Source organism: Chamaea fasciata, unplaced genomic scaffold (genome assembly GCF_029207755.1).
Source record: "Chamaea fasciata isolate MVZ Bird 193981 ecotype frontalis unplaced genomic scaffold, bChaFas1.0.hap1 SCAF_17, whole genome shotgun sequence".
Taxonomy (NCBI): domain Eukaryota; kingdom Metazoa; phylum Chordata; class Aves; order Passeriformes; family Sylviidae; genus Chamaea; species Chamaea fasciata.
In genome coordinates, this window is record NW_027094102.1 from 1,511,380 (window position 1) to 1,539,217 (window position 27,838).

Genomic DNA, 27,838 nt, shown 5'->3' on the forward strand with positions numbered 1-27,838 from the left:
CTCGATCTTGGCCAAGTGTCTTAGCCGCTGGATTTTCAATTCACATCATTTGGTGCTGCTGAATGCCAAAAATGCTTGTAAACAGAGCATGAAACAACAAATACATCCAATTTCCCTTCGTTTTCCTCAGGAGATCTCCTAGTACACCACTAGGATAATTAAATCCTCCAAGTAATTTTACTTTTTTCCACCTAGCTGGAAGAACTCCAGCCTAGCTGTGCTTGGAGCTGTGTGTGCCATGGCTCTGCTCTCGGGCTGGGGTGGCCCAGGGTGACCAAGTCACTGTGATGGCTCCTGAGGTTTTTATCTTCTTTTCTTCCTGTTAGAGCTGGGATTAATGCACAGGCTACAGTTTTTGTGTTTGCACTCAGTGTTTATTAATTCTTATCTATAGCACAGTCTCACGAGTCGTGAGCTCTAACTAACAAGGTGGAAAATGGAGCTGTCTCTAAGTCTTTCCAGGGTTATTTATGCATAAACTATCCAATAATGAGATGACACCTATAGTATTTATACTTTTGACCCAAAAATTGACCACCCAAGGTCTGCAATGCCGACCTCTTCACCCAATTAGAAAAAACCGCCCAAAACCAAGAAGAAGGAGGTAAAGAAGAAGAACTTGGACAATGCCTTGAATCCTCCATCTTGCCCCATATATATTACTAGATACTAACATTTAAATCTGAGTTTTTCACCCTGTGAGCTCACACAGTTCCATTCAAACTCCACGCCCACGACCCCAGTGCCATCACTCAATTTTGGAAGCCTGTTCCACGGCCCCAGGTCAGGTGCGGTGCTTTCCTGAGGGTCGGTGCCTGTCAGCCCAGAAAACCTGAAATTTTCACCCTCCAGGGCTCCAACAGGGGCTCCCACATGTGTGTTTTCCAAATTGTTGGCTCAAAGCGTCCCTTGAACTCTTTTTCCTCTCTCTCCATCCCCTCTCTCCCGCTGCCCTCACATCCTGGATCACTTTCTGGCGATGGCTGTTGGGGCCTTCTGTCAGTCTGTCCAACCCACTTTCCCTTTTCTCCCCCCTGCCCCTTTTTTTTCTCTTTCCCCCTTGTAAAGAAGAGAGATGAACATCTATGTCAATGAATCCCTGACCTACATAGGCTGACCCTGAGGAGTCAGAGATAATACACCAGAGTAAATGAGGTCAGAAATGGAGAAAAGCCCCCACACGGTGAACTTCCCACCGGGCTTTCTCTCCACCAGCCCCTGGTGAAGCTCCAGCTTCTCCGTGGCCTTTCAGCTCTTTTAGGTGAAATTTTTTTGGCAATTTTTCTGGCCAGAAAGTGTCACCCTGGGGAGGACGAGGGGAGGCTTCCCCGTGCTCTCCCTGCTGCACCCTGGGCAGGGCCGACACGCTTGAGCGGAGGTGACAAACTCGGTTCTGCCGAGGACAATGCTGGGGATGGCCCTGCAGCCTTGTCCCCCGGGAGGAGGGCAGGGGACTCCCCTGTCCTGCCTGGGAAACTCAGCTGCATCCCTGGGACCACCTCTGGGTGCCCCTGCCCAGCTGGGGGAAAGCCTGATCCCGGAGAAATACGGATAAATGTGGATAAATATGGGTAAATATGGGTAAATGTGGGTAAATGTGGATATATTGTGGATTAATATGGGTAAATATGGGTAAATATGGATAAATATGGATAAATATGGATATATTGTGGATAAATATGGATAAATGTGGATAAAGATAGATAGATGTGGATAAATATGGGTAAATATGCATAAATATGGATAAATATGGGTAAATATGAGTAAATACGTGTAAATTGGGATAAATATGGGTAAATATGGATAAATGTGGATAAATTTGGGTAAATATGGATAAACATGGATCTGGAGATCACCACCCAGTGTCAATCCACGTGCTTCAGCTGCTCCTACCTGGACGCGAAGGTCCTAGGGAAACCTGCTCAAGCATTTCATCTGGATCACACAGCCACAGGCAAAAAAGAGCGAAGAAAGGGAAAAAAAAAAAAAATCCTTTCACAGATGAGGCCTGAGCAGTTTTACCTGCGGCTGGCAAAGCTGCAGTGTCAGGACCGTATCTCTTCACCCCCAGCACGGAGCAGGCTCCTCTGCTGCTGCTAACACAACATCCAGGTGTCAGGCCTCAACCCCACTTCAGCTATTGTTTATTGCCATTGCAGGGATTAATCCCTGCTGTCAGTCCAGCCCGCGAGATGCTCTCAGAAAGAAAGGTCTGCGTAGCATCACGAGTGTCAGATCCTGCTTTGATACACTTTATCTTCCCTTATCCCTTCAAACTCACCATGACTACTCTGCCTGACGTGCTAAAAATGCTTTAGAATTGGTGCATATAGGCTAAACTCTGGTTTCGGGGGGGAAAAAAAAACCTGCCCACCCCCACTTCTCTTCTTCCCCCCCCCCCCCCCCCCCCTTTTTTTTTGACAGAAATCATTGTTGATCTGATAAGAAGTTTGTGGAGTCTCCAGTTACAAACGGAGAATCCCCAGGGTCGGTGATTCATTAGTGGTTATCCCGGTGTTACAGGAAGTAAACAGCTTTTAGATGTGCATTTTGCATTTAATTGTGTCACAGTCCACCGGCCTTCTCAAAGGTGTGTTGTTTTTCGGGGTGATACATTAAAGATAACAGATTTTACAACAGCAGCTGGGAAAAGCAGAAATAGGTGAAGCCATGGAAAAACTGTGAGGGAAGTGGGAGATCTTTGCTACGCGGAGGAGACAACTGGGTGTCTTTTGGGAGGATGTGAAACTTTATCCAGCAAAAAGGGGGCTGGGCAAAGCAACTCTATTTCTGTGCCCATATTCCAGAAAGATCCCGAATCCATTTGCTTTCGTACCTCGTCACTAAATGATGAGTTGTGGTGGCTTTGTCCCGTTCTCAGAGTTATCAAAGCGAACTCTTCTGGATTTATAAAGCAGCACGAGCGGACGGAGCTGAGCCCACCGGGGTTTTTCCCAGAGGAAGTTTCAGCTGGCTCTGGGGGTCAGCCCTGCATTGCTGTGTATCTAATAGATGTCATTTTATGTGAATTTTGGCTCGTTTTACCCCAGTTTTCAGGGGCTCAGAGAGCACCAGGCTGGATGCCATGCACTGCTCCCAGTGCTCCCAGTGCTCCCAGTGCTCCCAGGCTTTTCCTGGTGCCCATTCCCCAGCCCAGCTGGCCATGACTGTGCCTCAGCCCCTCCAACGCAGGGGTGGCCCTGGGGCTGGCAGGACCCTGCTTGTGACAGTGCTGGGACCAGCACAGAGCAGGGCTGGAGCCACAGATTGTCACCAGCGACGGGCAGGGAAGGGCTGGGACACTCTGAACCTGGATCACTGAATGCCAGAGCCAGAAGGAGCCAGAGGGAGAAGCCAAGGAGAGCAGTGGGATGGCAGAAATCCCCCTGCAGGCACAGCCTGCCCTGGCCTGGCACCATCAGCGCCTCCAGGATCTTCACTTGTTGTCAGAGATGCTGGAAAGCGGAGGACGGCCCAGTTTGGACACAGAAAACGACATTCCTCTGAGTGCTGGCCAGGATGTGTTTAAGTAGGGGATGACTGATCCCATTAGTCTGCTAAATCCCAGACTCAGGGGTGCAGGGAGCAGCACTCTGAAAAAGCAAGCAGTTTTACTTACTTTTGCTTTTAACATGAAATTAAATGAATAGTCTAAATTACATTAAGATAAATCATAATCCGATAGGGAATAAAATTCAGAGGCTTCATTAAAGCACTTTTCCTCTGTCATGCGCCCTAAAATTCTGTCACCCATGTGCCAGGAAATCGTTTAGTGGTTTTAAAGCACTCATGCATCCCTTTTCAATTTGGGAGACTCCTGGTCTGTCATTTTGCCCTGCCCAGAGCTGTCAGCCTGCCTGCCTGCTCTTCCCAGCCAGTTCCAACCTTCTCTCCAAGAGCACCAGCACGAAACATCTCCCTCCTCTGCCCCTGGAGCCCTGAACACCTCAGCCCCTCCCATCTCCGCAGGGAAATGGAGATTTCCTTCCTCATCCTGGCAGGCTCTGCCAAGACCCTCCTGCTGGATGTGAAGTGGTTCAGATCTGCTGGTGGAGAGGCTGCAGGCAGCCACGCTCCTCCACCCCTGCAGCTGCACCCTGCATTGCCCCCAGGACCTGAATAAACCTGCACTTCATTTTCGCTTGCTAAAAGCAGAGTTTCAGTAATACAAACTAAACTAATCTGCTTGAGCTCCCAAGCAAACCAGTGGTTATGTTTCTGGGAAACTACCAAGTGAATGCATTCGAGGGCACTTTGAGAAAGAAATGCAAACTCAAAAACGAAATGCTGGCAGTGACAAAACAGAGTTGGAGCTGAGAATGGAAACAGGATGGGTTATAAGTCACTGATGGCAAAACCTCAATTGACTCAGTCCCACAGTCCATCTATTATATTCCTCCAGTGGAATTTGTTTTGCTTGAAAAGGACTGTATGAAATCATAACCTTCATTAACTTTGAGTGATTCTTTTTTTTTTTTTTTTTTTTTTTTTTTTTTGTAACCAGATGTTTAGTTAGAGCTGATAAAGCATGAAAACCTGCATTCCTCACAGCTTGCTCTGCATGGGTGTGTTGGGTAATGATGACAAATATTAAGGTACAACATTGCTCCTCTCAGCTGACATGGCAGTGACTGATCTGCTTATCAGATTCAGCTGGGGACTGGAATGCCTAAAGAAGGGCAAATATGAATGGATCTGATAGGAGCCTAATGGCTCCTGAGAGTATTTATAGCTCAGAACGGGCTGGGGGGAAAAAAATAAAATGAAATGCAAACAAATTTGAAAAGAAGCCAGGCTGCCATTCCGTGGGGCAAGGAAGGCATTGTGTGGCTTTGGAGATGTAATTGTTGTGCAGAGTGGAGGTGAAGGTAAAGAGAAATTACAGCTGCTCATTTCTTTGCACTGAGTGCCACGTCCAGCCCTTCCTGGGACACCTCCAGGGACGGGGACCCCGAACCTCCCTGGGCAGCCCCTGCCAAGGCCTCAAAAGCAGAGCCAGAGCTCTGGGATCAGAATTTCTCTGAATAGCCATTTTCAGTCTCTAACAAATGGGAAATGAAACTCAATCTTTCAGAAATCAGTGAAAATGTAGGAGGAAACGTCAAGGCTTTTCTTAACTGAACCTTTTTTTTTTTCTTTTTTTTTTTTCTTAAACAGATTAATCATTTCCAGAAATGGAAAATGTCAGTCAGACCATCCTGTGTGACACAGGGTCAAGCTTTCTGCGAGTGAGGCCAGTGGCTTGTCAGATGTGCAGATAAAACCAGGACGTGAGCCCAAGGTGCAGTTACCTGGGAAAAGTTTCATTTCCCTCCCTCCTGTCCACTCCAGGGCTCTGCCCAGCCCTCAGGGACCGAACTGAGGGGCACAGTTGAAACACTGCTCTTTTTAATGTGCCCCTTTGAATGAGTAGTGCCGAATTTTTGGGCAAACGAGCAGCACTGTAAGGCTGAGCTGACAAATGGATCTGCCTGGAACAACTGAAGAAGTTCCTTGGTTTTGTTTGCTCCCACCTCTCAGCCGGTTGTCACTGAGGCAGAGTCAGAATGACACGTGGGCAGGCAGGGAATTTTCATTTGTGCAGTGGTTTGGGAATACAGCAGCACCAGCTCCAGCTGGGCTCAGAATTGCTGCAAAAGTGACTATTTTACTTCTTCTTTATTAAGTACTTATTAAGTTATTAAAAAGTTATTAAGTATTATTAAGTAATGTTAAGTTATTAAGTAATTATTAAGTTATTAAGTGATGAGGTATGGATAAGCTTCATATAAAATGTGGAGGATTTCTAGCAGGGCAACTGAGTGCCCACTCCCCAAATATTCAGGTACACCTTATCCCTGTGCCTTTGGGCTCTGGGTACCACAATAAAGACATGAAACACAGCTCAGAAACAAGGACATGTAAATAAACATTGTCCTTTTCCTTCACTAGAAACGGCAGGTGGATTTTGAGGTAAACCCCCCCAGCCTCTCCCTACTCAGTAAGGAAACTTCAGTGATAACTTGCATTCTGCTCACGCAGGTTGATGCCTTGCTGTTATTGTGCCATCAGGACAGAAGGGAATTTAGGGCTGCATTTTCTGGAATGTTGGCTGTGAAGAACACAAAACTGGCGCCTGGGTGGCTTTTTGTGTTAGTTTTCTTGCAGCAAGTGCTTTGTGAGAGTTCACCCTCTCAGCCAATGTCTCCCTCCTGATCCAGGCTATGCCACTGCCTGAGCTCATCCTTTGAGGGAGGAACAACGTGCACTTCAGTGACTGGGAACAGCATTTGTTGCGCTTCAGGAAGATGCTTAAGGTGAACCGGAGTAGGCTCGTCCTGACCTCAGGTAAAACCTGCACCGTTTGAATTCATGAAGCACAGCTGGACCGTTAATAAGTGAGTGTGTGGTAACCACGAAACACTGCAGAGGCCAAGAGATGCTCATGCAAGGAGGAGCTGAGGCCAGGCTGCGCGCTAACAAACTGACTGGTGTGGAAACGGGGACTGGCTGCAAATCACAGCTGCAGCCCGCAGTGACAGGCCGCAGGATTAGCAGCAGCATGTGCAGCTCTGTGTGCAGCCCTGGGTCCCCACAGTGAGGGGTTTGCCCTGAGTGAGACCCCAGCTGTGCTCTGTGCAGCTCAGGTACAGCATCACCCTGCCCAAAGCCCCTGGGGCCAGCAGAGAGCTCCAGCCCTCCCAGGACTGGCCAAAAAGTGTCACAGTGCGACCTGCCCTGCCTGAGAAATAACGGGAATTGTCAACAGTTAATAAAACCGCTTTAAGAGAGGGATTGATCTCTTCTCAAAGGCAATCTTGCACCTGTGAAAACTTGTCCCCAGCAGTGTGTGTGTCACTGAGCTGGACCGTGGCACTGCAGTGGGATCAGCTGTTGGCACCTACAGAGTGGAAATGCAGCTGCCCCCGGGGCAGGTGAGCCCACACCTCCTCTCTCCTGAAGTTCCTTATGGTTCATGTTCAGAATAGGACGTTAAAAAATGAAGCTGGTTGCCGTGGTAAGTTCTCCGCTTAATAAAAATTTTGCGGATATTTGCTAGAGCCCCATTCACCTCTCCAGCACAGTGCCCTAACCCCGAGTTAGGAAAGTGACACACGTCCTTGTGCTCTCCTTACAACTCCACTTCAAACTCTCATTATTCCATGGAAAGTGAAGCAGTCTCAAGAGGAAAGACTGAGGATGTGCTGCTGGTTAGGACATGGTTTGATGCAGAGGTGGGAGCTCCCCTGGACGAGCTCAGAGCCCTGGGAGGGGAGGTCACCCCCGGCCAGGGCTGACAATCCCACGGGATGTGGCCTGAGCCTGGATTCAGGAACACTCAGCCAGGGATGAGACCCTCATTTTCTCCCCTCCTCCCTCTCCGTGGGACACGGACAGGGTGGCTCTTGCTCAAGAAGTGATGCCTGGGGACAGCAACTGCTGAAGCTGCTTTAGATGGCACCGGCCTCTCCTGTCCTTTCAACAGCCTCCACAGAGGAAACAGAGACACTCAAACCCTCCCAGTGCAGGAGGCATTTAATGAACCCAAGGAATAACTAAGAGACTTCATTTCTTTTTTCTTTTTTTCCTGCTTTCCTTTCTCCTCCCCCTGCCCAGGCCCAGGGGTGTATTTCTTATGCAATGCTGATATGAATGACAGGCTGCAGAAGGCAGAGCAGAGGATTTCCACAACACCCGGGCTGGTATTGTGCTGCACCTTATTATCATTCCCTAACCCTGCACATATGGTCATCTTCCATTCTTCTAACTGGTTCCAGGGCCCTGGAATTCAGCATGACCCCTGAGGGCTATTCTAATGCAATCAGTAGGAATACTATATCCAGGACCAGGCCAAAATCAAAGGCCTGGCCAAAGCCCAGGATAAATTACAGCTGTTATAAAGAAATCACCTTTTCACCTTGGCCCTCATATTCTTTCAGTTTACAGTCATAACTCAGCAAGGCCAGCAACATTTGTCATTAATAAACCTGGCTGGATAAACAAGATGGATGGATTAACAAGTCACACGGAAAGAAACCTGAGAAAGTGAAAAGCTTCGGACAGGAGGGAAGGATAAGCTGATTTCTTTTTTTTCCTCTCAGGTATGAGCAAAACTGACACATTTTTACATCTCTCTCTGTGCATTGTGTTCTCCTGCATGGTGTGCTGACGTGAGTGACAGCTCCAAGTACAGGAGGGCTGAGCAGCCCTGGCCTGTGGGATTTGGGATTTCAGGATCCACGGGATCTACCAGCCTGGTGCTACCACACACCTTGGCTTCACTAAAGCAGGGACTTCTTCCCAATATTTATCTTTTATCCTACTTGGACACCTTCAAACAAAACCCTTTTTGTGACCTGAGGTGAGAGGAGAGCATATCTGACTCAACAAGACACACAGCCAGTTAAGTCCCTCCTTTCCAAGTGAATTAAAGGAACACCTCAGATAAAAGTCATTTCATTAAGGATGTTAAACGGAGTTGTTCCCAAACGTGCCGTTCTCCCACTTGGACAACACGAGATTTTTCCATTAATGAAACAAATACTCCACGGAGAGAATGGCATGCCGGAATGGGAAGGGTTAAAAAAGAGCTCTTGGAGACCTGTGAGAAAGAGGAAGAGCAGATTATATTCCCCAGCTCTCTTGGGAAAGCCTAGGAGGGGATGAGTTTTCTTTATTAATCTGTGATTTATAGGAGCTCGATTTGAAAGTTGGGAAATACCTGTTAAAAACGGGGAGAGCAAACGCTGTGAAGCTGTTTTTGAATAATTCCAAGCACCTACAATATATTAATAATGAATATAAAAATATATGTAGGAGTATATTACATTAAAAAAAGAACAAAAAAAATTTCTAAACTGCACAGTGACAACAAACCTCAGATGAAAAATCCTCTGCAGAGAGCACACAGGCAGCAAGGGAGCAGGCAGCCCTAAGAAAGCGATGCCCAGGTGTTCAGAGATGTTTGCATTGAAATTCAAACTGATTCAGGAGTCTGTAATCTCTCTATTTTCGTTTCTGACACAATTTGGTCTAATTAGTCCTAATTTGCCACTGGGCTAGCAGCTCCCCAGGCTGGGCCGGGGAGGGGAGCTGTGAATGAATATGCAAACACCGCCTTCAGAGGCTCCAAAACAATATCCGGGGTTGGGGAGGGGGAAAGAAAAATAATTTATTGTTTTTTTTTAAAAAAAAACCCTATTTGCTCCTTAAACTGTCTCGATGTGGCCATCAGCTGTTTACTCTGCAAACATCCCCACCCAGCCGGGCACAATGCGGCAGCTGCGTGTCCCCCCCAGCACCTTTTGTGTTTTCAATTTAAAGCCTCTGGGTTGATAGTTCACATGAACGTGGGGAGAAATATACAACTCTCGCGAGTTTGAAAAGCAGTTTTTTACTCATAAAAAAAAAAAAAACCCAAAAAACAAAAACCTTTGATAGTTTAGCCATCTGGTCGGAGTGAAAGAAGCTCATAAAAGGGGCCCAAATAGGGTCAAAGGTCTCTTGCTACGTGGGTCAAGGGGGCCGAGGAGGGTTTGCTGTAGTGGACTTTACTAAAAACTTGTCAGTGAGGATCTTTGACAAATTATGGCACATTCCACGGCTTTTTGGGAAAGTATTTGATTACAGTGTGCAGGAATGTTGTTGATATTTGCAAGCTTTAAGGGGGAAAAAAAAAAAAAGGGGGCATTTAGATGAGGAGCTGTAAAGGGCCCTTCGGAACCGCGGCGTGCGTGAACACACGCAGGGAGGATTTTTATTTCTCTCTGCTTTAATTTTTCTTTCCTTTTTCTTTTCTTTTCTTTTCTTTTTTTTTTTTTTTCCAGTATAAAAAGATTCAGGGGAAAACAAAACAAAAAACCTCTCTACTGCAGAAAGCACAAAGGCTTTGACCTTTGATTCAGGTCATTTATTCTTTTAAATGGTCACAAATTATAAACCATCCAATTACTTTTTTTTTCCCCCCTCCCCCTTCCAACCTTTGGTAAGTGACAAAGCAATAAACAAAGTGGGGGGAAAGAAAGTTAAAGATCTCCCTTATTTCTCTGGTTTGTTCTTATCAACCCGAGTTAATTACACCGCTTCTATTTAGAAGAGGTTGTTATGAAAAGTAACAGGATTTGAGCAGACTGAAAGCAATTTTCTTGTAAAGGTTCAGAAGAAAGCAGAGGAAATAACATTTTTATGAGGTGTTTCATGGCACAGCATTATAATAAGTCATAGTACAGTAGTCATGGCTTAAGGGACAAGGCTACATCACTAAAACCCACAGAAATCGTTGTTTTGGAATTTTGGGGGTGTTCTTTCATCCTGAGGGAGGGGGGAAAGCAGCAGGGAAATGAGTTAGGACTATGCACTTAAAATATGCAACGCTAACTAACATTCCTTAGTAGAATTCCACCTATTTCAGCCTAATCCAACTGGCCACTGGGGACTGTGGCCTCAGAAAACTGGATGCATATTCATTTCACTTGGGGCAAAACCTGCAGAAAATCTCGTTTTCTCAGGAATAATCTCCATCGGGGCGGAGTGGGGGGGGGTGAAATTAGGATTATTGCACCCGATTAAAACGCGGCTGGCCGGGCCGGCGGTTCGCAAAGCATTTTGCCAGCTCTTGACGGAAAGGTATTTTGTTGTTTTTGAGGTGGACGGGGCAGTTTACAGCTCCTGGGGGTGCGGAGGGGCTCGGTGTTGCAAAAGCTGGTTTGGTTGGGGTTTTTTTTGTGTGTGTGTGCGTGCACACAAAGCAGGGCTGCGCTGCACCGCCCGCCCCGGGACGGCCGAAATCAGACTCTGACCTGACAACAGCAGAGACATCAGAAGTGCAGACCAGAGATGCGGGATTACGGCAAGGCAAATAAAGATACGCGTCGCTCGGTTGTCACCTGACTGTTTTTTAACGGACATAAATCAGCTTTAATAAGTCGGATTAGTCCTCGGGTTGTCTTTTAAGGGAAACTCCGATTCCTGTACCTACTGCTGACCCTGAAATGTCTGCGTGTCGTACAAGCACACCAATTTATCTGACTTCTGCGTATCCATATATCTTCCACCTCCTGGCTGGGATTTATTTTCCATGGGGATTCTCAGGGGATGTAAATCAGCAAAGCCCCATTGATTTCAGCGGATCCTGGCTGCTGGGGGCAGCCTGCCGCAGCCACAGAGGTTCTGGCCCGGGCTGTTTATACTGCCTCTAAATAAATAAATAAGAAGCATTAAGAGGTCATTATGTTTAGAGTGCAGCTCTGCTCCCAAGCAGGTTACAGTGGGACAGTTAAACCTGGCCTCGTTAACTAGCCCTGAACAGATTTATAATAAATGAGCTTGGCCATTACTCATAACGAGCACTGCGGCGGGCGCTGGCTTTTGGAAATTAAGAGAGGAGTAAAAAGAAAAGCCCCAAACTGCTGAGGGTGTGGAATAGTCCTGGCCTGAAGTGCAGGAGCAAAATAATCCTCCCACAGCAGAGAGGAGCTGGGCTCTCAGGACAGGGTTTGATTGACAAGCACGCTGATGCCTCATCCTGCTCCAGGAAAGGAAAACTTGTCTTGGCAAGGAAAACCTCGTCCTGGGAAGGAAAAACCTTGCATTGGGAAGGAAAATCTTCATTTTGGGAAGGAAAACCTTGTCCTGGGAAGGAAAATCTTCATTTTGGGAAGGAAAACCTTGTCCTGGGAAGGAAAAGCTTTATCCTGGGAAGGAAAACCTTGCCTTAGGAAGGAAAACCTCATCCTGGAGGCCTGCTGGGAGCCACAGGCTGGAGAAGTCATTGCCTGTCCTCATGCTGGTGGGGTGTTTGCTGAACTCGAGTATTGAGTGGCACGGGGAAGAAATTACCTTTCCTAAACCTAGAGAAGGTAACCAGTAAATGCTCTTATTCATCTCTCTAATCCCTAAATCCTACTAAACTATTTGCCTCAGTAATATCCCACTGCAGTAAATTCCACGGGTTAATCATACACCAAACACGAGATTATTTGCCTGTATCCATTTTTGCTGGTTTATAAAAGGACTTTTTTTAGATTCCTCTGCTATTTTAACTTTAATCATCGGACTGGTGGGGATGGTTCCCTGTGTTCTCCAAGCCCTCACGGCCAAACCTCCAGGCGCTGGCTGAGGCACAAGCACCAGGGCAAGGCAGATGTGCTGTGATTTCTCCCAGGACAAAAGTTGGTTCCTGCCACTGAAATTCCTCAGAGATCCATTCAGCTAATGTGGGACATCAGTTGCCCTTTGATGACAGAGTCCACGGAGGCTGTATGTGCCAGCAGCTGCTCTTTAATTATAACATTACCCCAGGACCTGTGGGGACAAGCAGTTGCAGAGCATATGTGGGTCAGTAGCTGATGAAGCTGAAATTTATCATCGGAATGATGCCCAAGTGCTTTGCAAAGCAGGAGAATGATTGAGTATGAAGGTAGCGCTAAGCAAGGTTTAAAGATTAAGCCCAGAGGAGAGGTCTTTAAACTCAGATAATGATGTGAAAGCAATGGACAGTACTCCTGGTAAGATGTTAAAGGTTAGAAATACAAGGTTTTACAATCGAGAGGCACCTCCTGGCTCAGGAAAGCCTCTCTGCTGTCAGCAAGAGACCAAATCAACTCTCAGTCACACTGGCTTATATCACAAAGTTCCTCCCAGCCGTTCCTGTGTGAGGGAAGTTGAACTGAGCACTTTTCACTGGTTCCCACCTTCAGTCCATTCTGTTGAACTGACAAAAGCAGGTTGTACCGTCTGAACCCAGCCCGTAACACAGGCACAGGAATCAAACCAGCACCGCACGCATGTGCGGACCAACACTCTGCATCTGCAGCCAGGAAACTGAAATTGTTCACCAGGAGTGAGGGAAGGGCTCTGGTCCCAGGACACACCAGGGAATGGGATTTCACATCACCAGCTCCCAGAGCTGAGTCCTTCCCTTCGGAGAGTCACAAGTGCCCAGGTTTTGCTGGCTGGACTCCACCTGGGGCAAAGCTTTTCCCCCCCTCAGCCTGCCCTGAGCCCACACCGCAGTTCTCTTTTTGGGGCTAGCATTTCCTACGAGAAAAAAGCCTAAAAAAACCCCATCCCAAAACTGAAATCACCAGACTGGCAGGTGAAACCAGGCTGCAAGGTGGACTCACTGTGTTCCTGTCACCTCATTTTTACATGACAGCTCAGGTTAAGAGGCTGCTCTGATAAATACAGCAGCAAACACACAACAAGAAGTGGGTAAGGTTTGAGTCAGCCGCTTGAAATATTTCCTCCTAAGAACGGTTTGAAACAAAAAATATTCCAGAGTATCTGCACTGTGGAACAGCTGTTATTTTTGGGTGACTGTTTGACACGAGCTCTCCCATGACCAATGATTTTTTTTTTTTTTAACAAACCCTTAATTCATCTCTTGTTCACTTGCTTTGTGCTTCACCTGGTGGTTAACATTGGACACCTGCCTAAAAGTCCTTGATATTCATAAAATTGCACAGCCTGTAACCTGAGAATCGGGACTGTTTGGGTGCTATTACCACCCCATTTACACTTCTTGGTTTGCTCTGTTCCCTTTTGAATCAGGATTTTAGATTATCACCTTTCCAGCGGCAATAAACAAAACGCGGGCCTTGTGCTGAACTTATCAATCTCCATTAATGATATCAGCCATGCGGTGAAATCATCTATTCGGCCATCTCTGGAATATTGCTTGGCTGCAGGTTTGGCTCTCCCAATCCGATTTGTAGATACTTATTCTTGCACTCCTGACCTCCTGATTGGATTATTGGAATTCTTTGCTGACAGCTCTTCCTGATAAGGCCTGCACAGGATTCAATTAATCCAAATGCAGGGGTGAAGAAATTCTGTTTAACAACTGTTCTCCTCTGGTGGTGTGCATAACCCCTGAGTCGCTGCGTTGAGCAGCAGCAGAGGAGCCCAAACTGCATCAGGAGCAGCAAACATCTCACTCTGGCCATGCCCAGCCCTTTCACCAGCCTCCCCCTCCACAGCAACATGCGCCTCTTCTGGGCGCTCTTAATTTCTGCATCGATCGGTCTTCCATTTACTGTGCCCTAAGAAGTGAAATGTTTTCATCCTTAGTGTCACTCAGGGATTAAGGGTGCAAAATTCCCTCCTTCCTACTCTGCAGCGTGGCACTCAGTCTGTAAAGCTGAGTTTCCACAAGAGCAGACCCTGAGGAACATCACAATTTCCCAGCCGGGATCACTGTGGACTTTCCACCGGTCGTGTCTTTGGGTGAGGGAAGGAGGAGAAATCCCCCAGGAAAAAAAAAAAAAAAGTCTACAGGTTCTTCCAATAGGTGTGTACACAATCATGGAATCATTGAGGTCGGAAAAAAAATCTCCCAGTCCATCAATCCAAGCTGTTCCTGTTCCTCACCCTGTCCCCAGAGCTCTGAGTGCCGCGTCCAGGAATTCCTGGGACACCTCCAGGGATGGGGATCCAAACCTCCCTGGGCAGCCCCAAGGCCTGAGCGCCCTTTCCAGGAAGGGTTTAAATTAATTTTTGAATTAAAATAACGAAGCAAGACTCCACTGAATATTTTTGAGGTTTTCTCAGTAAACTCTTGCCGCTGCCTCAGGGCAGGGAGAGCAGTCCTGGTGTGAAGCAGCCTGGAGTGCAGCAGCCCTGCAGTCAGGATGGAGCCTGCCACAAGAGCAAAACCTGCAGCATGAGCTTTGCCTCTTGCTCCCGGGGCAAAAATCTCTCCCAGATTTGAGGGCAGGATTTCTTTGGGCCTTCACCTTTAAATGAAAGAAGAGTCTGGGTCACACCTGCCCTTGCACAGAACGAGACAGATTTCCCTGGGATGGCACCTGAGGATTAATGCTTGTGTGGGTCTCTCCCAAAACATGCTGAAAGTTCTTTTTTTGTTTTCCTCATCATTCTGAGAAGATCTTCCATCATTAATTTTAATATGAGCTGTTGTAACAGCAACAGGGATGACACTTTTATATCACAATTTCAACCTTTTCAAGTCTCTGACTTCACTGACAGGCACCAGAAAACCAGAAAAGGAATTGCTGCTCTTTTTGCACCGAACATTGATAATATTTATCAATCAAAACATTAACTGGCTAAAGAAGGACACGGCTTTTAACTGATACAAACCAGATTTAGACCTCCTTGGTTGTGCTTTCAGGACACAGAGGGGTGCAGAACCCGGCAAGCCAAACTGCAGCTTCCATTTGTGAGACAAAGAGGAGAAGCTGGAGGTTACCCACGTGTCCACACATCCTGGGCAAATATTTTTAAAATTCCAGAGCCCACAGCGTGTGTGTGTGTGTGTGTGTGAGGGAGGCATGAGGGGACCCTCATGAATCTTCCCAGTAAATCCTGGGGCTTATAGAATATTTATCAAAACTTTGCAGCTGCTTTGCCGAGGGTTTGTGATGGATGGAGAGAGAGAGAGCTCCTGAAAGTGAGGAGGGGCTGACCAAGCTCACACGAGGGGTTTGTTGGTGCTGCTCAGGAGGGTTGTCTGGCACGGAGTTCAAGTGGTATTTTAATAAATCAACATTTCACTGCAGATTTCAGCTGGGTGTGCCTTTACACCTCAACAAAGCAGCTTGTGCCAGCTGAGGGTGACAACCCAGAGGCAGAGATTCATCCCTGGGGTGGAGGGGACCTCTGGAGGTGAGCCAGGCCGAGCCCCTGCCCGGGCAGGTGACACAGGGTTGGGTTTGTCTCCAGAGAGCAGGGACACGGCTGGATGTGCCAACACCCACTAAAACACTCTCACATCACTCCCTCCCTCTCTCCAAGTCAGATGTTCCCGGCCAGAGGATTATAAATGCCATGCTCCATTACGTTTTCCCCAGTAAAAATGAATGACCCATCTCAGGCAGTGTCATGTTTCTGGAAGGGAGGATAACCCGCGCGGTTGGGAACACGTCCTAAATCTATCTGCTCCATTAACCTTGGGAAGCTGGAGCAGCTCTGGAGGTTTGAGGAGCAATTAATATCTCACAGTGGAGTGGGTGACCCAGGATTTCAGTTACACCTGAGCAGAAAGCAATACCTCAGCAAGCCCTCACAAAGCCAAAAAGATCCCGTTGGAAAGAGCAGTGAGGGGTCATAAAAATCGTGGATTACTTTAGTTAGTCATTTGTAACAGGTAAATGCAGGAGTAGAACTTCCTGCAGCGGGGGGAAAGGTCTTTATGATTTTTTCCAGGGTTATGAATACATAAATAACAATGGTCACTCAAGAAGGACAGAAGCTTTGGGATTAACCTTTCTCCACATTTCTAAGTAACCTGTTGACCCAGCAGAGGGTTTTTTTTCTTGTTTGTTCTCCACATCAATCATATCTATAGGAGATGTAAACATTTCACCATCTAGCTCAAAATGAAAACTGGAAAATAATCACTCGACCTTTACAATTAGTTGTTTACCCTCCAGCTGCCTTTGGGTCAATGCGTTACTGCAGGAGCTCTTGTGTAAGAAATGAGCATTCTTAGCTCTGGGATGGATTTCTCCCAGTCCAGAAGGTTTACAGTGACCCTCCCCAGTGCAGGGACAGGAGGTCCCGTCCCCACCACAGCAGGATGGCTTTAGGTGTTGGTCACTTGTGGGCCTGATATTTCTGGGTCTGAGAGATTTTATCCTGCTAGCAGGTGCAAATTTTTTCCCAAGGAAAAATTTCTCAAGAAATCTTCTCAAAACAATCTTAGCAGACAACTCTCCTTTCTCCAAACAATCTTTCTCCAGGTGGTGTTTTGCTGTTTCTCTGGTTTAACCCATGGCATCAGAGAGGTGTCGTTCCTATTCACCAACCATGTGAAGTCTGTGAGGGAACACCTTATAAAAGGCAGTAAGAATTAGACAATAAAAGCCTTTTTTCTGTGCTCTTTGCCTGCTGAAATATTTGGAGTCTCTCCTCTTTCTTTCGTGTCCTCCAGTGACAATCTCTCAAGGTGGGTGTGTTCCCCTCCATGGGCATCTCCACCTGCCCAGCCTGGGCACTGGGTCATCAACACCACCAGAGAAACCCAGAAATGTCAGATTGGAGATGTTCTACTGGGCTCTGCCAGGGGATATTTTCCTTTAAACTGGAGGGATGTGGTGGGGGGAGGCCTGGAAGGTCTTTGTTGGAACAAACAGACAAATAATGTCACCTTGTGAGGAGTGGGAGGGACACGAATTCCCTCAGGAAGGGAAGCACCAACACATTCCCTGCCAGCATTTTACCCCTCCCCAGGAGAAGAGTTAATTTCGGTTTCTCGGCACCATTTCCTTGGCTGTCAGATACGAGGGGACAGAGAGAGGCCTGGGGTTTGCCCCAGCACTGCTCAGTGGTGTTGGCGGGATGGGGAAAGGCAGAACTTGAGTTGTCTCAAGATTTACCGATTTTTTAACCTACATTTATAAGTCGTGAAGAATAAATCTTGGATGAGGAGAGGAGCCCAGACTCTGTTCCTCCCTGCCAGTGTCCAGAGCTCACAGACATCCTATAGAGCGTTGCCATGTGAGATTTCCAACACAAAAATACCCTGGTGTGTCCAAAGTGCTCGATCAGATCGCTAACCCTGCACACAACACCAGCCTCTGCTGGCACTGGGATGAGCCTTTGTTGAGTAGCATCCATTGAGTAAGAACTAATTAAAGTGTCTCCGTTTAGACGGTGCCTCACCCGGGAGAGTTTTGCTCACGGTTGGTTCGTAAACACAGCTATTATTTATAAATGGTGACTCAGATAGAGGGACACAAAAAGCTCTGCTCTGGTGCTTTATAGGAGCCTTCATCTAGTAAATAACCACTGAGCGAGGTTTGTTGATCTGAAAAGAAAATTGACTCCAGACCAACGGCTCCATCCTAATCACAAAGAGCACATTAATCTCCTAATAACACGTCAGGCTTCCTTTGGAGGAATTCTGCCTTTTTCCACGAGCTTTTTGCATGCAAGGGATTCTTTCTGGGTTCAGCTCGTTCTGGTTTTGTGCCTTTACAAGGTGGGCATCGAATCCAAGTGCTCAGCCAGTTTTATTCCCATCAAACCACGCTGTGGGCATTATCAGGACACTGCTCCAGGCTGAGGAGTTAAAAGTGCCCCAAAACTGCACTGGAATGGCACCACAGCAATGCAGCCCCTGCTTTACACTCCGGTTCATCAGCTGCCACAGCATGTGGCATGTGGAAAAGCATCAAACACCAAATTGTGCCTTTAATTTGTACAGGCATTGTCCATGGATACATCAGGGATTAAGCTAATCAAAAGCTAATTACCCAATCAGCAGTGGCACCACCGCTGCCTGCAGTAAATGCACATCCAAATTCAGAGTAATCCGCGTGGAGACTCCAGAAATTTAAATTCACAGTTTGCAAGCGCACGATTTCACAGTGTAAAGGCGTTTGAGGCGTTTAACTGATTCAGTTTTGATTAAAATACTCAAAATATCACCTACAAGTATCAGTTTGGCACCCATGGCATAGCACAGCTGAGCCTGAGTGCCCCTCAAGAGTTCTGTTTCTATTTGGAGAAGAGAAACAAATAGACATAAACAGATATAAATAAGATTACTTGTTTTCCCGTAAAGGTTGGCTGAGCGCTGGCATCAGAGATACTCTCAGATTTCTTCCTTTCAAGCCCAAAAGCTTTATTTAATGCAGCCTCTGAGCTCTTTGCCGTCTTTAGTGGCTTTTAGCCACACTCTAGAAAAGCAAAAGGAGCCACAGCTTCTGCCAGAGGGAGGCGGCTGAGGCTCACCATGGGCTGAGCAAGGTGCCCGAGGTCAAACAGGAAATCTGCATCCAAGATTTTTGCTTCACGACTTATAAATGTAGGTTAAAAAAACCGGTAAAATCTTGAGACAACTCAAGTTCTGCCTTTCCCCATCCCGCCAACACCACTTAGCAGTGCTGGGGCAAACCCCAGGCCTCTCTCTGTCCCCTCGTGTCTGACAGCCAAGGAAATGGTGCCGAGAAACCGAAATTAACTCTTTTCTTGGGGAGGGGTAAAATGCTGGCAGGGAATGTGTTGGTGCTTCCCTTCCTGAGGGAATTCGTGTCCCTCCCACTCCTCACAAGGTGACATTATTTGTCTGTCTGTTCTAATAAAGAACTTCCCCCACCACACACCTTTTCACATCCCTCCAGCCAGAGGAGAGGTGCAAGGATTGCCAACAGCAATCAAAAATCAGCGGTGCCTTTAGGTTAACACAGCGTGGACATCCCAGGCATTTAGGAGTCACATTCAGCTCCAGGCAGAGAACTGTTTAACCCAGTCCATCAAATCCCAAAGGAATCCTTTCCCCTGGACACGTTTCAAGGTGAGCAGTGAGATGGAGCTCACAGGCTAATGGGCTAAAACCCATCCCAGAGGGGGAAACGCCCCAGTCCTCGCTGTGAGAACCCCGGACTGGAGTCCTGGTGAACACAGCAGATGCTTTTACTAATGTCCAGGGAGCGGCTGAAGTGGGGCAATAATTGGCAAGGACTGACCTTGGGCTAATTTGAACAAACCAACTGCAAAGGAAACTTGTGTTTTCATGGAGCACCTCTCTCTATTCACATTCCTCTGTCCCAGGCACAGTTTGCTTTCATGGGGGAAAAAAAAACCCAAAAACTATACTATGAAAGGATTTGAGGTTTTGATGTTTTTGTTTATCTCTGAAAACAAACTTTTGGGGTTTTGGGGTTTTTTTCCCCGCCCAGAATATACACATTGCCGAAAGTTCCCACAAGTTAAATGACAGAATCGTCTTCAAATGGCCACAGCACCAAAGCTCGCTGCTAATGAGTTGCAGATCTGCCTCATAATTGAACATCCAGATTTCCACTGACAAAAGAAGGATGTGGTCAACAAGAACAAACAACAGCAGAGAGCCAAAAAATTTTAACAATTTAGAAGAAATTTGCCGAGCGGGCGAGTACAGTAAGTGCCATAAATATCGGCCTAATTGCTGAAGACACGACTGGTGAAAAGGCCAATCAATGCGGGCAACGCTTCAGTCTTTGTCTGACTGCAGCAGCGATATCAGCTTTAATGGAATAATAATCCCCGGGAAATATTTGTGCGGCCTTTTCCATGCTCCTTCTCCCCTTTGAAAAGGCGAAGCACTCGGGGAGGGGATTTTTTTTTTTTTTTTTTTTTTTTTTTTTTTTCCCCTCTTCTGGCCAGCAATAAGGCACGAACACGCCAACAAAGGGGACGAGGAGAAAAATGACAGAAATAAAAAGCACGAAGCTCGGCACGATGTGTCTCATGGTAACGGGCTCCCCGTCCCGCTGCGGTCCATAATGCTCCATCGCAGCCTCCGCCAGGCGCCCATGCTGGGTGGCTAATTAAAACAATTACAAAGACAAAGAAGGTATCAATAGCGTTCCGAGCAGCAAACAAAGAGATAAAGTCGTGAAGGTTTAAATCATCAGTGGTTGATCTCTCCGGCATGGTTTTGATGTGGGGAGCGCTGTCCCCAAGTGTCTCTCTCTCCGCTCTCAAATCAGGGAGCTGGCTCATTTTAGGTTATTTCATCACAAAAGGTGCGGGAACGGGCCTCTAAAATAATCTCAAAAAACTGCAGTGAAGCGAGGGTTTGCTGTTTTACAAGTTTCTTGTAACCTTGGGGTAGTTTTGTGTTGGGATTTACAAGTTGATTTGTTTAAAGCTCACTAAAGAGATTACAGCTTTTATGCATAACCCCCCCATCTCTTCTCCAGCAGCAATTACAGGCATAAAGCAGAAACGCTTCGGGTTTCATTCCAGGTTTTCCCCGGCAGGGAGGATAAACACATATCACGGAGGGAATCAATAGGAGGAGAATGGACGGCCGCATAAATTAGGCAAGTCTCTCGGATCCTGTTAAAGATTTCCCCCCAAGTTTTGATAAAGACAGTTCCACAGAGCAGTCTATATTTAGAAAAACGGTAAGCAAGCTTGGAGTGTTTGCAGGGCAGGCCGGGGTAATACTTTGGACAAACACGCTTACCTTGAGTGAGGAGTGTAAACAGCGACAGTTGTTTTTCTCATACACCGAATTAAAGGCAGCTTCTCCAAAAGGGCTGCTCCATTTCAGACCATCTAGGAGCCCCAGCACAAAATGTGACTTTTACAGAACCCCACTTTCCAACAAAAAGCTTTTTGGGAGCCTTTGTTGTACTGATTTAGTTATCTCCGGGCCGGTTTACTCAAGGCTTACTCGGAACTATAGAGCGACTATGGGCAAAAATATGTGAGTTTAAAGGGGGGGGGTTTCATTTGCTAAATTAATCAGAGTAAAGCAAAGAGCGGGGCTGGGTGTGGCAGCTCTGTAAACGAATTCTGACTTCCACTCAGATGTTCTTTCAATCAACAGGATAAAGAGCCAGAACCTCCAGTTAGCCAAGGAGAAACCTGGAGGGGCAATGGCAGCTTTTTCTGAGTGTTTCCTCTGAGGGCAGAGAAATGATTGGGGATGCAATGGTCGGGGAGAGATCAGGAGCTGAAATAAACCAGTAAATAAACTGTTAACGGGAAAAATGACAAGCATGGATTCTTTTATCAGAACCGTCCCTTCAAAAACGCCTTCAGTAAACTTGGGAATTAAAAGCTGCGTTGAAGTGTCCACATAAATGTGCAGCTTCCCACCAAACCACTCCTGCGACTCGTATTAGGAAAACACAACCACTCTACCCACGTATGAGAAAATAAGGACTGAGGATGGTAAAAGAGGAGCTCAGGTTTTAATGGGTTCGAACAGCTCTGCAAACAGCCTGAGAAAAACATGATTCTTTGTGCAAGAAGACGGTAAATCTGATTTTCCCTGCAGGTTCCATTTGAGCACATGTTTGTATGTGCAATTCTTTGCTGATGCTGATGGATCCCCATAACAGCCAGGAGAGGACAGAATGCAGGTTTATAGCTTATTAAACATATTTTTACATGGGGAAGCTTGTTGTGTTCGTAGCCTCAGAATGCTAAAATGTAACGGAAGCAAAACCCCTCTGAATTAGACTCACAATTTATCTGGAAAGAACTGAATGAGAGGAAAGATCCATTTGATGTTTTAAACACGTCCTACATGTAATATGACATTGTGAAGAGGCTTCAAGAAATGATTGTCGTTATTGTTCTTTCATTGCAAAAGCTCCATGAAACCTCTGATTTCTGCTGGGAGATTTCATGCTAATTTTGTAGTCACTTCTACACGAGCAGGATCTGAATAACCCGAGGATTTCAGAAATGAAAGCCTCCCAAACATCAGAAGGATTAGGCTGACACTAAACATTTAACTGCTCTGCCAAACAGAAAGAACACATTTCTCCCAACGCAGAAACAAGCAAATGATGAATTCATTTAAACCCTCAAAAGTTTTTCCTCGCTGAGCTGAGCCCGATTTGTTATCTGGCTCCAGTCCCCAGCAAAAGTGGCATTGGGTGGATTTTCCGGCAAAACCCTTGCACAGCTCCAGGCCCAGCTCCTTGCAGGTGTGCAGCAGGAGGGTGGCACAGGGCTGGCCAGAGCAGGGATTAAATCCCCACAGCTGCTCCTGGCACCTCGTGCTCCTGACCCCTCCTTGGTGGGACAGGGAGGTTCGTTTTTAACCAAGCCCTGAGTCCGGGCAGGGCTGGGAAATGTCTCAGCACTGCCCTGGCACCGGAGGGCACAGCCACGGCTTTGGGCAGGCTGGGACAGAGGGAATCCTCCTTCTGGGACAGTGGGAATCCTCCTTCTGGGACAGTGGGAATCCTCCTTCTGGGACAGTGGGAATCCTCCTTCTGGGACAGTGGGAAGCCTCCTTCTGGGACAGTGGGAATCCTCCTTCTGGGACAGAGGGAATCCTCCTTCTGGGACAGTGGGAATCCTCTCTCTGGGACAGTGGGAATCCTCTTTTTCTGGGACAGTGGGAATCCTCCTTCTGGGACAGTGGGAATCCTCTTTTCCTGGGACAGAGGGACTCCTCCTTCTGGGACAGTGGGAATCCTCCTTCTGGGACAGAGGGAATCCTCCTTCTGGGACAGAGGGAATCCTCCTTCTGGGACAGTGGGAATCCTCTTTCTGGGACAGTGGGAATCCTCCTTCTGGGACAGTGGGAATCCTCTTTTTCTGGGACAGTGGGAATCGTCCTTCTGGGACAGTGGGAATCCTCTTTTCCTGGGACAGAGGGACTCCTCCTTCTGGGACAGAGGGAATCCTCTTTCTGGGACAGTGGGAATCCTCCTTCTGGGACAGTGGGAATCCTCTTTTTCTGGGACAGAGGGAATCCTCCTTCTGGGACAGTGGGAATCCTCTCTCTGGGACAGTGGGAATCCTCTCTCTGGGACAGTGGGAATCCTCCTTCCCAGACCAAGACATTTGGGATGCTGCTGGGATTTCCAGCACAGGTGAACACAGGTGGGTGCTGCTGCCTCCCTGAGGCATTCAGGGTGTCCCAGATTTGTCTTCAGCGCTTCCTCCCGGATTGGTTTGGTGTTCCCAGCCCTGCACAGCCTTTTCCACACATCCTGACGTGGGCTGCTGAGTTTGCTCCCTGCAAACTCCAAGTTTTGCACATCTCAGAGCCTCGAACCTCAGAGCATCACAGTAACAGCCTTAGGGAGGAGGACTGGGTCTGTCTGAACATCCCCAAATTCCTTTTTCCTGCAATTCCTGAGCTCTGTGTGGTGCTGGTACAGTGACACATTTTCTTACTGTGCAACTGTTGTTCCTCAGAGCAAGATGAGTTTAGCAGGGTCTGCCTTGGATCATTTCGAAACTCAGAGCATCCCCCAGCAGAATTTCTGGCAGAAACTTAACCAAAGTTGCTAAATAAAGGAAGAAGCAAAGCTGCTGTATTTTGACAATTGTAATAGACGTTAAGATGAAAAATTCCCCAAGAAATAATTCCTTCTGCTTTTAATAATAGCTTCAGTTAGAGACCTTTCCTACTTAATCAACCTGCTTAAAATTCCTGCCTCCAGCAGGAAAGAATCTCAATCACAGGGAGACAAACATTCATTAAGCCCTGTACAATAAACCTGCTCTGCAGCTGAAGTGCTATTAATATCATTTTACAGAAAGAGGAAATGGAAGAATAGTGAGATGGGAGTAACTTGCTCGGGGTCACAAAAAGGTTCATGAGACCATGGTCGAGTAGTAAACCTTGAATCAGAGAGCTCTGCTCTGCCCCGGAGCCCGCACAGCCTCCCTCACTGTGCTCTCCACACTCTGCTCTTTGCCATCCATTACCTGCTTTATTTTGAAGCCATAAATTTTATAACACGTGGATACGTTGTTTTCTCGAAGGTCTGAACGTTTAACACTTGAACGTTTCACTCCACAGCACCAAAGCAATCCTTTTCATCCTCGCTCATATTCCTAATTAACGAGCACTGTTAAAGGGGTGTGCAGTTCCCCCTCACTGCTCAGAGTCTCTCTCCCAGTGAAGAGAACTCGCAGGAATTTGGCAGAGCGTCTTTTCCTGCCCGGATAAATGTGATGTGAATCCTCAGCAGGTGAGGATGGGCAAACCTGAGCTGTGGGATGGTGGCACTTGTGTCACCTCAGCTGCTGGCTGGGCTCTCCTGGTGGGAATGTGCTGTGCAGGAACCACAGAAGGCTCTTGCAGGAGCCACCAGGTAAAATTATTTTACTGGTAAGGAAGTGAAATGCAGAGCAGAGCCCAGTGAAGAAGAGGTAGAATTATAATTAAAATAAGTTTCTGTGAGAGGATGGAGGCGCTGGTAGAATAGTAAAAAAAAATCCCAGACCAGCAGATGTGATGGGTTTTGTCACAGATCTGTACTTCAGATTAATGTGATTAAATTAATTAATGTGAATTTACACATTGATTTTATTCCTGTGAATCAGATCTAGATATGGAGTTGTTCCTACTGTGTTGTACAGGAAACAGGGCAGGGAGAGCTCAAACTGCAACATCGGACAAAATATTTTCAAAATCATAATTTTATTTCCGGAAATATTTTCTATTTTCTATTTTTTCTATTTCTTTAAATATTCAAACATAGATTTGAGTTTCTGTATCTAACAATTGTAAATGTGGGCAGAGGAGATGAAAAGCAGAACATCTTCCCCAGTAGCTTAACCTTGATCCAGTGGCAGATGCTCAGGGGCCACGCAGCATCTCTGAACGCACTGGAGTAGAATTTCCATGTTCAGCCCAGCTCCCTGGAGTGCCCAGGGACTCCTCAAGCAGAGAGAGCTCTGGCACCGGCCCAGCTCTGTGGGTGTCACTGTGGTGGAGATGATCAGAATGGTTTAATTCAAAGATCACTGGAGGTTGTCAGGGGTTGTTCTTATTTTTGGCCAAGTTCAGGGTGGCACCAACAGGATCTGAAAGGGCTGAGAGTGAAAGGATTGGCAGCTGCAGGCCGTGCACAGGGCCCCATCCATCCCCTGGCTTTGCACACTCATCCCCATCCATCCCCTGGCTTTGCACACTCATCCCGCTGCAAATGGAGAATGGAAGACGAGTTAACACTGCACACGGGTTTACACTGGTGGGTTTGGCACAGACGTGGCACAGCCCAGCCCTGCAGTCGGTCCATCAGCCTGCTGGGTGGGAAATAAACTTGTCCCAGACTTTTCCCGACTCTCAGGGTTTATTCAGGCCCCAGGACCTCCCTGCAGCATCCCAGGAACTGCAAAGACCTGCCCTTGAGCGGGAAAACCCAACCCTCCATCCAAACTCTTCCCTGTGCCCAGCTGCAGCCAGCCCTGTCAGCAGGGACACCAAAAACCATCACAGCCCCAGGGAAATGTGTTCCAGCAAGGATTCAGCTCTGGAAAAGCAGCAGAGAACAAGGAAACTCTGGGAACAAGGTGAGCCCAGAGGGAGGGTCAGCAGCTCAGCACAAGGGGTGGGGAGGGCACAGAGGGGTGAAACCTGGAGAAACAACAGGGCTGGGAGGAAGAGGACTGAAACCCTCTGAAATACTGGGATAACCCTGCCAGGGTGGGCACAGAGGGGTGAAACCTGGAGAAACAACAGGGCTGGGAGGAAGAGGACTGAAACCCTCTGAAATACTGGGATAACCCTGCCAGGGTGGGCACAGAGGGGTGAAACCTGGAGAAACAACAGGGCTGGGAGGAAGAGGACTGAAACCCTCTGAAATACTGGGATAACCCTGCCAGGGTGAGCACAGAGGGGTGAAACCTGGAAAAACAACAGGCTGGGAAAAAGAGGAGTGAAACTCTCTGAGATCCTGGATGACCCTGCCAGGAAGGGTGCTGAGCCCTCGCAGGAGCCGCGGGATGCAGGCAGAGCCCAGCTCCATCCCAGCACTGGCAGCTCCTTCTCTCCCATCACTTCCAGCGCTGGAGCTCCGCAGAAGGAAATGGAAACTAAAAGGACTTTTAGCCGAGTTAATTAATGCCCGTACGAGCGGCCAATTGACATCAGCACCTTGTCTGTCACTGCCCGGAGGAGGGGGAGATGTGTTAAAAATAACAGCCCCATTTCCTGCTGCCACCGCGGCCACAGCCGCGGCCAAGGCAGGCAGTGACATCTTAAGGCTGCTCACAGAAGTGGCTTCATGGGGACTCGCTGGGATGGATTTCGTGTCACACCGCGGGAGGACCAGCACACCGCTGCTCCTCACCGGAGAGCTCAGCCAAAACCACCCGGGCTCTGCCTGGTGCCGTGCTGGTACTCAGAGACTGGGGCAAAGTATGCAGCTTACAAAGGAACTTTAACTTGTTTAAAAAAAAAAAAAACATATAATATAATATGTATTATGTAGAAGATAATGTTATATAAATATGCACTATATAATATTAGATATAACATAATATAACATAATATAACATAATATAACATATATTATATCATATCATATCATATCATATCATATCATATCATATCATATATTGCATATAATATAATATAATGTAATACATAATATATAATATATAATATATAATGTTATACAATATACAGTATATAATTTATAGTATATTATATATAATATACAATATATTGTATGTAATATATTACATATAATATGCAATATATTATATATAATATATTATGTATAATGAATAATATGTTCTATATTATGATAACATATATAGTAATAACATACATATAATAAAAATATTACCTCCCCCCAGGATTAACAGTTTTTCCACTTGTAAACTGGTCTCTAAACCGAGCAGTGAGTGAAGGAAAGGCGTGTCTGAGGCCTCTCTGGTCTTTACAGGGACTGTTTGCAGCCCCAGGCTGCCGGGTTTAACTTTGCTGGGAATGAATTCAGAGCGAGAAACTTCCAGGGGGTGACTCAGGGCTGACTCAGCCCCGGAGAAAACTCATTCCCTGTGCTCAGAGAGATCAGGCACGGTGTCAGCAGCCTCATCAGGGGACGGCCAGCCTTGGTCACTGTCCCCATCGCTCTGGGCTGCGACGTTATAAAAGGAGTTTGAAAACAAAAATGCTTTCTAAAGATTATTCCTTTTACCTTCTATTTGTACGCCACTGAAAGAGCAGTAGGTGCTTTATAAATAGAACAAGGCCACTTTGATCACCCTGCAAGTGATAATCCTGCAAGTTTCCCATCCACAGGAGGACTCACTGGTAGCAGCCAGGGCTGATATTTGGCAGGAGGTTTTGTCCCAGAGCTGGGACATTCACCCAGGTAGTTGCAAACATTGCAGCTCCTGCTCCCTCCTGGAGGCTTGGCCCCAGCGGCCTGGCTGGCAGCACAGCACAGGAGCTCTGAGCACACAAAACAACATCAGTCTCTGTAGGAAGATGGGTCAGGGCAGCAGCAGGGTGGCCAAATACTGCAGAGGCCACACAGACACCAAGGCAGGGAACAGAACAGCAGCTTCTCCTCTCACACAGGGATCTGCTCAGAGCCTGGCACGGGCAGGACTGCAGGATGCACCTGAGGTGGTTTTGGGGGTGGTGGAGCTGGAACACCCAGAGAGAAGGAGGAACGTTCTCCACGTT

At 47.1% G+C, this 27,838-nt stretch overlaps 1 long non-coding RNA gene across 1 annotated transcript; it reads right to left on the reverse strand.

Moving 5' to 3' along the window:
• Positions 1-8,224: 8,224 nt before the first annotated feature.
• Positions 8,225-8,940, reverse strand: LOC136298119 (uncharacterized). Its single transcript, XR_010723268.1, has 3 exons — positions 8,857-8,940; positions 8,702-8,758; positions 8,225-8,581 (listed from the first exon to the last, which is right to left on the reverse strand). It is a non-coding gene; the product is annotated as an uncharacterized lncRNA (long non-coding RNA).
• Between the last annotated feature and the right edge of the window lie 18,898 nt (positions 8,941-27,838).